An 11,134-nucleotide genomic window follows, 5' to 3' on the forward strand; every position below is an offset into this window, starting at 1 on the left:
CTGTCCAATGAGTGGATGACATCTGTCCCAGCGATGAGTCGACACGTGTTTCCTCCAGCCAATGATGATTTTACACATGGAAAATCCCCATTGGTCGGGGCTGTTAACGGGTTATCGGATCCAAAACCCAACCCGATAGCTTAACGGCGTTCCGTTACGGTGTATGTCACGTGTCGGTCACCCTTGATGAAAGCACTTCTGTGACGCGCGATTTATCACCATGGAAGTGGACACTTCCGTGATGATAATTTTGGTAATGTCATGGAACACTTCTACGAAAGCACAGGTATGACTATCTTGATTCTGTCATAAAATTGTCATGGATGTACATGCATGACAGAAAACGCGACCTACTGTGACAAACACGTATCATCACGGAAGTGTATTTTTTTGTAGTGATTGCCGTTAGGTGTAATGCACGTATCCTCCCAACGTGGATCTAGTATAGGAATGTAAAGACAATACCCAGTTTAACACCTTCCTTGACCATTTATCCATAAGTAATGTTATTCATCGCAATTTGTAATATTGTCTTGCTCTGTGCCATACTTTCTAGCTTCCTCCTAATAAGACTCACATTCTTTTTTCAACAGATGAGGTTCAAGTTGGATCCAAAAGATGATGCAACTAAACAAGCATGCACTCATGTTTTTCAGTCTGCTCTGCGACAGTATCGGTACCACCTTAGAAAATCTCACTTTGAAGGCAAGGCTAACAATGAAATCGCCCAAACATCCCCAGTGGAATATATTACAGATGAAGACTAGACAACTCTTGTTAAACACTGGTCTGATCCAAAGTATCAGGTAGGGTATATGTATTTGATCATACCACATATTGAACTTGTATTTATGTATGTGCCTTACAAGTGTATCTTCTTCTAGGCTAACTGTTTGAAGAACAAGACCAACTATTCTAAAGTGAAATTCCAACAAACAACAGGATCTCGTAGCAATATTGCACACTGCGAGGCTCTTGTAAATAACTGCTACTTCCTTCTTTTTTCTGTGCCATATTATCGTATCTATATTGTTGTTCCAAATACAGAGGAAAACCTGTGCGGACCAAAAAGAACCTGAACCAAATGTAGTGAAAATCTTCAAGGATTGCCACACCAGCAAGATGAAGGGCATGAGCACACTAGTTCTAGCCGCTATTGTAAGTCCTTACTCCTCCTGCCTTTGAACTGATTGGTACTGTGATGTGTTCATTTAACTGCTTGGTTTGCATCCAATGTCAGTTACTCTATTCACTTTTATACATAGTTGTCTTAACGTATCATTTCACCTTACATGGTTTAAAAGAGATGAAGGATATTCTTTTGGTCTTGATCTGTAATCTAGTTGTGATGTTCACGTGCGCACACAATGATAGAATAGCATGTTTGTTTTATATCTGCTTGCCCATGATATGAATAATGTCATACTATGTTCATCCTACTTTAAACCATGTCTCTTTATCCTTAGATGTCAACGAATGTGAGGAAATAGACAATACAGTAGGCATGCTACATGGACATATGTTCCGAAAGTGATTTTATTATGTAGTTGGCACTACAATACATGCTAATGTATTATAGTAGTTCACCAAAATAAGTTATGTATAAACGTGAAACCTACTTTGTTTGTTTTTGTCTCATTAGTAACTTATCTGGTACACTAATCTACAAGTTCAAACTTTCAGCAACCTATGGAACAAATGATTGAACAGCCACAACCACCTGAAGGTGACGAGGCTACCACAGGCACAATGTCACCTCTTGTTGCAGTGCGTCAGTATCTCTCCACTAACAGTGCAAAAAGCACCTTCCCGCGTAATTCTGGGTTGGTTGTCAAGGTAACCTCGTCCAAATCGCCTACTGAACAAAATCTTCTGGCTAGACAGAGTGATATATCTGTGCTCCAAACACAAGTCCAATCCCTAATGGACGTTGTGTCGGAAACAAAAATAGTGGTTGACAAATGTCGTGAAGATATGAATGGTTTTGAAACCAGACTATCAGGCATTTGCTTCGTTGTTCAAGAGCAATGGAGGAAAAAGGGGAAGACCGTGCTGCTCCATCAGATTCTACAGCCTGAAACATAAGCACTCATGTCAAATGATATGTGCTTCTATACATCTGATGGTGCTTTTATCTGCAAGGACTGTAAACTTTATGCCAATAGGCCTTTTGTTGTATGGTTGGAATTTATTTTGTTGTGATACAGCATTTATGATGCTGCCAAAGGCTGCAGTAATTATGATGCTATTTTTGTATAGTGTAGGTTTATCTTAGTAATGTATTTGGCCGAAAGCTTCGTAGGAGCCCAACATGCCAACATTTGTCGGGCCCATTCCAATTGGGCTAAAAAAAATTCTGGGTCGAATTTGCATGTAGCCCACTAAAAATATCTGGGCCTAAATCAGCATAAGCTTTCATATTTTTCTCGTAGACCTATGCCCATAGTGGGCCTTTAACAGGCCTAAATATAATTTGGGCCCTCAGTAATAATAGGCCATTTACATGTGTAAATAACTCGAGCCCATAAAAACATGGGCCTCTAATAGGCTGAAAGTAAGATTGGGCCCTGATTGTGCCAAATAACCCACTGGTCTTAGCAGGCCAAAATGGTGGCCCATTTACAATGCGGATCGTCCACAAGCCAAAATTCAGAAGGGCAGTAAATGTGCCGACCTACTACATGGGCCTTTAATAGGCCGGAAGTTTGGTCGGGCTTGATTAGTGTCATTTTTATATGGGCCGTTAGTAGGCCCGATGTGGCGTTGGGCCACATATGGCCCATGGATTTCGTCCAACGTTAACAGGCCGAAAGTCACAACAGGCTGAAAGTGGCCCAAATCTGTAGTGGGCCTCTAACAGGCCGAATGTCAAACATGGCCGAATATGACCCATATCCTTCACGGTCGTTTATGGGCCGAAAGTTTCAATGGCCTATAAATGGGCCCAAATGAAGCAGGACCTTTAATAGGATGGAAACACACCGGGTCGTAATTCAGCCCAAATTCTTAGCAGACTGTTAACTGGCCAGAAGTGACCATGGGCCGCGATGATGACAAGTTTAGGACGGGCCGTTGACGGGCCGATTTGACACTAGCCGGATGGGCCTTAACTGAGAATGTTGGGCCTTCAGCTGGGCCGACCCATTATGGTGTACAAAATCTTGTGGGCCTTTAGCTGGGTCGGCCCATTATGGCCCGCTAAATCTTATGGGCCTTTAGTTGGGCCGACCCATTTAATCTTTATGGGCCACTTTTGGGCCGGTCCATGTGTCAACGTATCATAGGCGCATCTCGCCCATTGGATGAGTGACACCTGTGCCAACATGGAGCCGACACATGGTTCCGTCAGCCAATGAGAATTTTACACATGGAAAATCGACATTGGTCGTGGCTGTTAGCGGGTTATCGAATCCAAAACCGGACCCGATATCTTAATGGCGTCCCGTTATGGTGGATGCCACATGTCGGTCACCTTTGACGAAAGCACTTCTATGACGCGCGATTTATCATCATGGAAGTGGACACTTCCGTGATGATAATTTTGGTAATGTCATGGAACACTTCTACGACAGCACAGGTATGACAATCTTGATTCTGTCATAAAATCGTCATGGATGTACATGCATGACAAAAAACGTGGCCTACTATGACAAAGACGTATCATCAAGGAAGTGTCTTTTTTTTGTAGTGAAATCATACACTAATCATACACGCAAACGTGTACGATCAAGATCATGGACTCACGGGAAGATATCACAACACAACTCTAGACACAAATTAAAATAATACAAGCTTTATATTACAAGCCAAGGGCCTAGAGGGCTCGAATACATAAGCTCGAATACACAAGAGTCAGCGGAAGCAACAATATCTGAGTACAGACATAAGTTAGACAAGGTTTGCCTTAAGAAAGCTAGCACAAAAGCAACAACGATCGAAAAGACAAGGCCTCCTACCTGGCAGCCTCCTAACTACTCCAGGTCGTCAGCGGCCGTCATGTAGTAGTAGGCAGCCTCGGGGTAGTAGTAATAGTAGTCATCAGTGGTGTCATTTGGCTCCTGGGATACGTCATCTGGTCGCAACAATCGGGTATGGGGGGAAAAGAGGTAGCAAAGCAACCGTGAGTACTCATCCAAAGTACTCACAAGACTTACATCATATCTAAACTAAGTATGCATCTGTATCAAAGGAATGGGTTGTATATGTGGACTAAACTGTGGAATGCCAGAAGAGAAGGGGAAAGGCTAGCCTATCGAAGACTAGCATCTTCAAGCAGCTCCAAGCATCTTGCAGCATCAGAAGAGATAAGAGTGGCATATTATAATATTCATAAGCATGTTGTAACATTGCCCCGAGATCACTTCCTCGACTCTCTACGAGGAAACAATCTCGGAGCCATCATATCCATTACATGCCTCAGCATCCAGTATCCAGTTCTAGTTGTATCGATCGGGATACAACTCCGAGCATCCGTTACCGTAGGACAGGCTATCGATAGATGTTTTCTTCCCTGCAGGGGTGCACCAACTTACCCAACACACTCGATCAACTCCGTCCGGACACACCATCAGGTCATGACCGGCCTCGGCCAATCAACACACCGTAGTCCTACCAAGGCTCAACAGAGAGGCCAGTGTTGGGAACGTAGTAATTTCAAAAAAAATCCTACGCACACGCAAGATCATGGTGATGCATAGCAACGAGAGGGAAGAGTATCGTCCACGTACCCTTGTCGACCGTAAGCGGAAGCATTATGAGAACAGGGTTGATGTAGTCGAACGTCTTCACGATCCGACCGATCCAAGTACCGAATGCACGGCACCTCCGAGTTCAGCACACATTCAACTCAATGACGTCCCATGAACTCCAATCCAGCAGAGCTTCACGGGAGAGTTCCGTCAGTACGACGGTGTGATGACGGTGATGATGTTGCTACCGACGCAGGGCTTCGCCTAAGCACCGCTACGATATGATCAAGGTGGATTATGGTGGAGGGGGGGGGTACCGCACACGGCTAAGGGATCAATGATCAACTTGTGTGTTCTAGGGTGCCCCCTGCCCCCGTATATAAAGGAGCAAGAGGGGGAGGCCGGCCGGCCCTGTAGGGCGCGCTAGGAGGAGGAGTCCTCCTCCTAGTAGGAGTAGGACTCCCCTTTCCTACTCCTACTAGGAGGAGGAAAAGAAGGAGGAGAGGAAGAAGGAAGGAGAGGGAGGAAAGGAGGAAAGGGGGCCGGCCCCCTAGTCCAATTCGGCTTGGGCTAGGGGGCCACGCACCCTTCCTTGCCTTGCCTCCTCTCTTCCACCACTTGGTCCATGAGTCCCAATACTTCTTCCCCCGTATTCCCGTAACTCCCCAGTACTCCAAAAAAAATATCTGAATCACTTGGAACCTTTCCGATGTCCGAATATAGTCGTCCAATATATCGATCTTTACATCTTGACCATTTCGAGACTCCTCGTCATGTCCCCGATCTCATCCGGGACTCGGAACTACCTTCGGTACATCAAATCACATAAACTCATAATACCGATCGTCACCGAACGTTAAGCGTGCGGACCCTACGGGTTCGAGAACTATGTAGACATGACCGAGACACGTCTCCGGTCAATAACCAATAGCGGAACCTGGATGCTCATATTGGTTCCTACATATTCTACGAAGATCTTTATCGGTCAAACCACATAACAAGATACGTTGTTCCCTTTGTCATCGGTATGTTACTTGCCCGAGATTCGATCGTCGGTATCTCAATACCTAGTTGAATCTCGTTACCGGCAAGTCTCTTTACTTGTTTCCGTAATGCATCATCCCGCAACTAACTCATTAGTTGCATTGCTTGCCAGGCTTATAGTGATGTGCATTACCGAGAGGGCCCAGAGATACCTCTTCGACAATCGGAGTGACAAATCCTAATCTCGATCTATGCCAACTCAACAAGTACCATCAGAGACACCTGTGGGGCACCTTTATAATCACCCAGTTACGTTGTGACGTTTGGTAGCACACAAAGTGTTCCTCCGGTATTCGGGAGTTGCATAATCTCATAGTCAGAGCAACATGTATAAGTCATGAAGAAAGCAGTAGCAACAAACTAAACGATCATCGTGCTAAGCTAACGGAATGGGTCAAGTCAATCACATCATTCTCTAATGATGTGATCCAGTTAATCAAATGAAAACTCATGTCTATGGCTAGGAAACTTAACCATCTTTGATTCAACGAGCTAGTCAAGTAGAGGCATACTAGTGACACTTTGTTTGTCTACGTATTCACACATGTACTAAGTTTCCGGTTAATACAGTTCTAGCATGAATAATAAACATTTATCACGATATAAGGAAATAAATAATAACTTTATTATTGCCTCTAGGATATATTTCCTTCAGTCTCCCACTTGCACTAGAGTCAATAATCTAGTTCACATCTTTATGTGATTAGTTCACATCTCCATGTGACTAATACCCAAAGGGTTTACTAGAGTCAATAATCTTGTTCACATCGCTATGTGATTAACACCCAAAGAGTGATCATGTTTTGCTTGTGAGAAAATTTTAGGCTATGGGTCTGCAACATTCAGATCCGTATGTATTTTGCAAATTTCTATGTCTACAATGCTCTGCACGGAGCTACTCTAGCTAATTGCTCCCACTTTCAATATGTATCCAGATCAAGACTTAGAGTCATCTAGATCGATGTAAAAAGCTTGCATCAACGTAAATCTTTACGATGAACTCTTTTTATTACCTCCATAACCGAGAAATATTTCCTTAGTCCTCTAAGGATAATTTTGACCGCTGTCCAGTGATCTACTCCTGGATCACTATTGTACTCCCTTGCCAGAGAGATGCTAAGGTATACAATAGGACTGGTAAACAGCATAGCATACTTTATAGAACCTATGACTGAGGCATAGGGAATGACTTTTCATTCTCTTTCTATTTTCTGTTGTGGTCGGGTTTTGAGTCTTTACTCAACTTCGTACCTTGCAACACAGGCAAGAACTCCTTCTTTGACTGTTCCATTTTGAACTACTTCAAAATCTTGTCAAGGTATGTACTCATTGAAAAAACTTATCAACCGTCTTGATCTATCTCTATAGATCTTGATGCTCGATGTGTAAGCAGCTTCATCGAGGTCTTTCTTTGAAAAACTCTTTTCAAACACTTCTTTATGCTTTCCAGAAAATTCTACATTATTTCTGATCAACAATATGTCATTCACATATACTTATCAGAAATGTTGTAGTGCTCCCACTCACTTTCTTGTAAATACAAGCTTCACCACAAGTCTGTATAAAACCATATGCTTTGATAACTTTATCAAAGCATATATTCCAACTCTGAGGTGCTTGCACCAGTCCATAGATGGATCGCTAGAGCTTGCTCACTTTGTTAGCACCATTAGGATCGACAAAACCTTATGGTTGCATCATATACAACTTTTCTTTAAGAAATCCAATAAGGAATATAGTTTTATCATCCATTTGCCAGATTTCATAAAAATGCGGCAACTGCTAACATGATTCGGACAGACATTTAAGCATCGATACGAGTGAGAAAATCTCATTGTAGTCAACACCTTGAACTTGTCGAAAACATTTTGCGACAATTCGAGATTTGTATATAGTAACACTACTATCAGCGTCTGTCTTCCTCTTGAAGATCCATTTATTCTTAATGCCTCATCGATCATCGGGAAAGTCAATCAAAGTCCATACTTTGTTCTCATACATGGATCCCATCTCAGATTTCATGGCCTCAAGCCATCTCACGGAATTTGGGCTCATCATCGCTTCTTCATAGTTCATAGGTTCGTCATGGTCTACTAACATGACTTCCAGAAAGGATTACCGTACCACTCTGGTGTGGACCATACTCTGTTTGTCCTACAAGCTTCGGTAGTAACTTGATCTGAAGTTTCATGATTATCATTGATACGTCTCCAACGTATCTATAATTTTTGATTGCTCCATGCTATATTATCTACTGTTTTGGACTATATTGGGCTTTATTATCCACTTTTATATTATTTTTGGGACTAACCTATTAACCGGAGGCCCAGCCCAGAATTGTTGTTTTTTGCCTGTTTTAGGGTTTCGAAGAAAAGGAATATCAAACGGAGTCCAAACGGAATGAAACCTTTGGGAACGTGATTTTCTCATCAGATAAGACCTGGGAGACTTGGACCCTCCGTCAAGAAAGCCACGAGGCGGTCACGAGGGTGGAGGGCGCCCCCCCCTAGGGCGCGCCCCCTGCCTCATGGGCCCCTCGAAGCTCCACCGACATACTTCTTCCTCCTATATATATCCACGTACCCCCAAACGATCAGAACAGGAGCCAAAAACCTAATTCCACCGCCGCAACTTTCTGTATCCACGAGATCCCATCTTGGGGCCTATTCCGGAGCTCCGCCGGAGGAGGCATCGATCACGGAGGGCTTCTACATCATCATCCAAGCCTCTCCGATGAAGTGTGAGTAGTTTACTTCAGACCTACGGGTCCATAGTTAGTAGCTAGATGGCTTCTTCTCTCTTTTTGGATCTCAATACAATGTTCTCCCCCTCTCTTGTGGAGATCTATTCGATGTAATCTTCTTTTTGCGGTGTGTTTGTTGAGACTGATGAATTGTGGGTTTATGATCCAGTCTATCAATGAATAATATTTGAATCTTCTCTGAATTCTTTTATGTATGATTGGTTATCTTTGCAAGTCTCTTCGAATTATCAGTTTGGTTCGGCCTACTAGATTGGTTGTTCTTGCCATGGGAGAAGTGCTTAGCTTTGGGTTCGATCTTGCGATGTCCTTTCCCAGTGACAGAAGGGGCAGCAAGGCACGTATTGTATCATTGACAACGAGGATAACAAGATGGGGTTTTTATCATATTGCATGAAACTATCCCTCTACATCATGTCATCTTGCTTAAGGTGTTACTCTGTTTTTAACTTAATACTCTAGATGCATGTTGGATAGCGGTCGATGAGTGGAGTAATAGTAGTAGATGCAAAATCATTTCGGTCTACTTGTCTCAGACGTGATGCCTATATACATGATCATACCTAGATATTCTCATAACTATGCTCAATTCTGTCAATTGCTCAACAGTAATTTGTTCACCCACCGTAGAATACTTATGCTCTTGAGAGAAGCCACTAGTGAAACCTATGGCCCCCGGGTCTCTTTATCATCATATCAATCTCCATCACTTTATTATTGCTTTGCTTTTACTTTGCATCTCTATACCAAAAATACCAAAAATATTATTTATCATCTCTATCATATCTCACTTTCATAAGTGACCGTGAAGGGATTGACAACCCCTAAGCGCGTTGGTTGCATTGAGCTATTGTTTTTGTGTAGGTACAAGGGACTCGAGCGTAGCCTCCTACTGGATTGATACCTTGGTTCTCAAAACTGAGGGAAATACTTATGCTACTTTGCTGCATCATCCTCTCCTCTTCAGGGAAATCCAACGTAGTGCTCAAGAGGTAGCAAGAAGAATTTCTGGCGCCGTTGCCGGGGAGTCTGCGCAAAAGTCAACATACCAAGTACCCATCATAATCCCTATCTCCCGCATTACATTATTTGCCATTTGCCTCTCGTTTTTCTCTCCCCCACTTCACCCTTGCCGTTTTATTCACCCTCTCTCTCTCTATCCTCCCTCTCTATTTGCCTCTTTTTCCCGTTTGCTTTTTGTTTGCTCGTGTGTTGGATTGCTTGTTTGTCGCGATGGCTCAAGATAATACTATATTGTGTGACTTCACCAATACCAACAATAATGATTTCCTTAGCACTTCGATTGCTCCTCTTACCGATGCTGAATCTTGTGAAATTAATACTGCTTTGCTGAATCTTGTCATGAAAGATCCATTCTCCGGTCTTCCTAGTGAAGATGCCGCTACCCATCTTAATAGCTTCGTTGATTTGTGTGACATGCAAAAGAAGAAAGATGTCGATAATGATATTGTTAAATTGAAGCTATTTCCTTTTTCGCTTAGAGATCATGCTAAATCTTGGTTTTCATCTTTGCCTAAAAATAGTATTGATTCATGGAACAAGTGCAAAGATGCTTTTATCTCTAAGTATTTTCCTCCCGCTAAGATCATCTCTCTTAGAAACGATATTATGAATTTTAAACAACTTGATCATGAACATGTTGCACAAGCTTGGGAGAGAATGAAATTAATGATACGTAATTTCCCTACTCATGGTTTGAATTTGTGGATGATTATACAAAAATTTTATGACGGATTGAATTTTGCTTCTAGAAATCTTTTAGATTCGGCTGCGGGAGGCACTTTTATGGAAATCACTTTAGGAGAAGCTACTAAACTCCTAGATAATATTATGGTTAATTATTCTCAATGGCATACTGAAAGATCTAATAAAAAGGTGCATGCGATAGAAGAAATTAATGTTTTGAATGGAAAGATGGATGAACTTATGAAATTATTTGCTAATAAGAGTGTTTCTTCTAATCCTAATGATATGCCCTTATCTACTTTGATTGAGAATAATAATGAATCTATGGATGTGAATTTTGTTGGTAGGAACAATTTTGGTAACAACGCGTATAGAGGAAATTTCAATCCTAGGCCTTATCCTAGTAATCCCTCTAATAATTATGGTAATTCCTACAACAATTCTTATGGAAATTATAATAAGATGCCCTCTGATTTTGAATTTAATATTAAAGAATTTATTTCTTCGCAAAAGAATTTTAATGCTATGATTGAAGAAAAATTGCCTAAGATTGATGATTTGGCTAGGAACGTTGATAGAATTGCTCTTGATGTTGATTCTTTGAAACTTAGATCTATTCCACCTAAGCATGATATCAATGAGTCTCTCAAAGCCATGAGAATTTCCATTGACAAATGCAAAGAAAGAACCGCTAGGATGCGTGCTAAGAAAGATGCCTTTATAAAAGCGTGCTCTTCTAGTTCCTATGAAAATGATGATGAAGATCTAAAAGTTATTGATGTGTCCCATATTAAATCTTTGTTTTGCAATATGAATCTTGATACTGATGGGACTGAATATGATCCACCTTTACCTAGAAGGCGTTCTAAGAATTAAGAATTTGTTGATCTTGATGCTAAATTTGATAAAAGTGGGATTGAAGAAATTAAAACCC

This window comes from Triticum urartu, chromosome 4 (assembly GCF_003073215.2).
Source record: "Triticum urartu cultivar G1812 chromosome 4, Tu2.1, whole genome shotgun sequence".
NCBI lineage: Eukaryota > Viridiplantae > Streptophyta > Magnoliopsida > Poales > Poaceae > Triticum > Triticum urartu.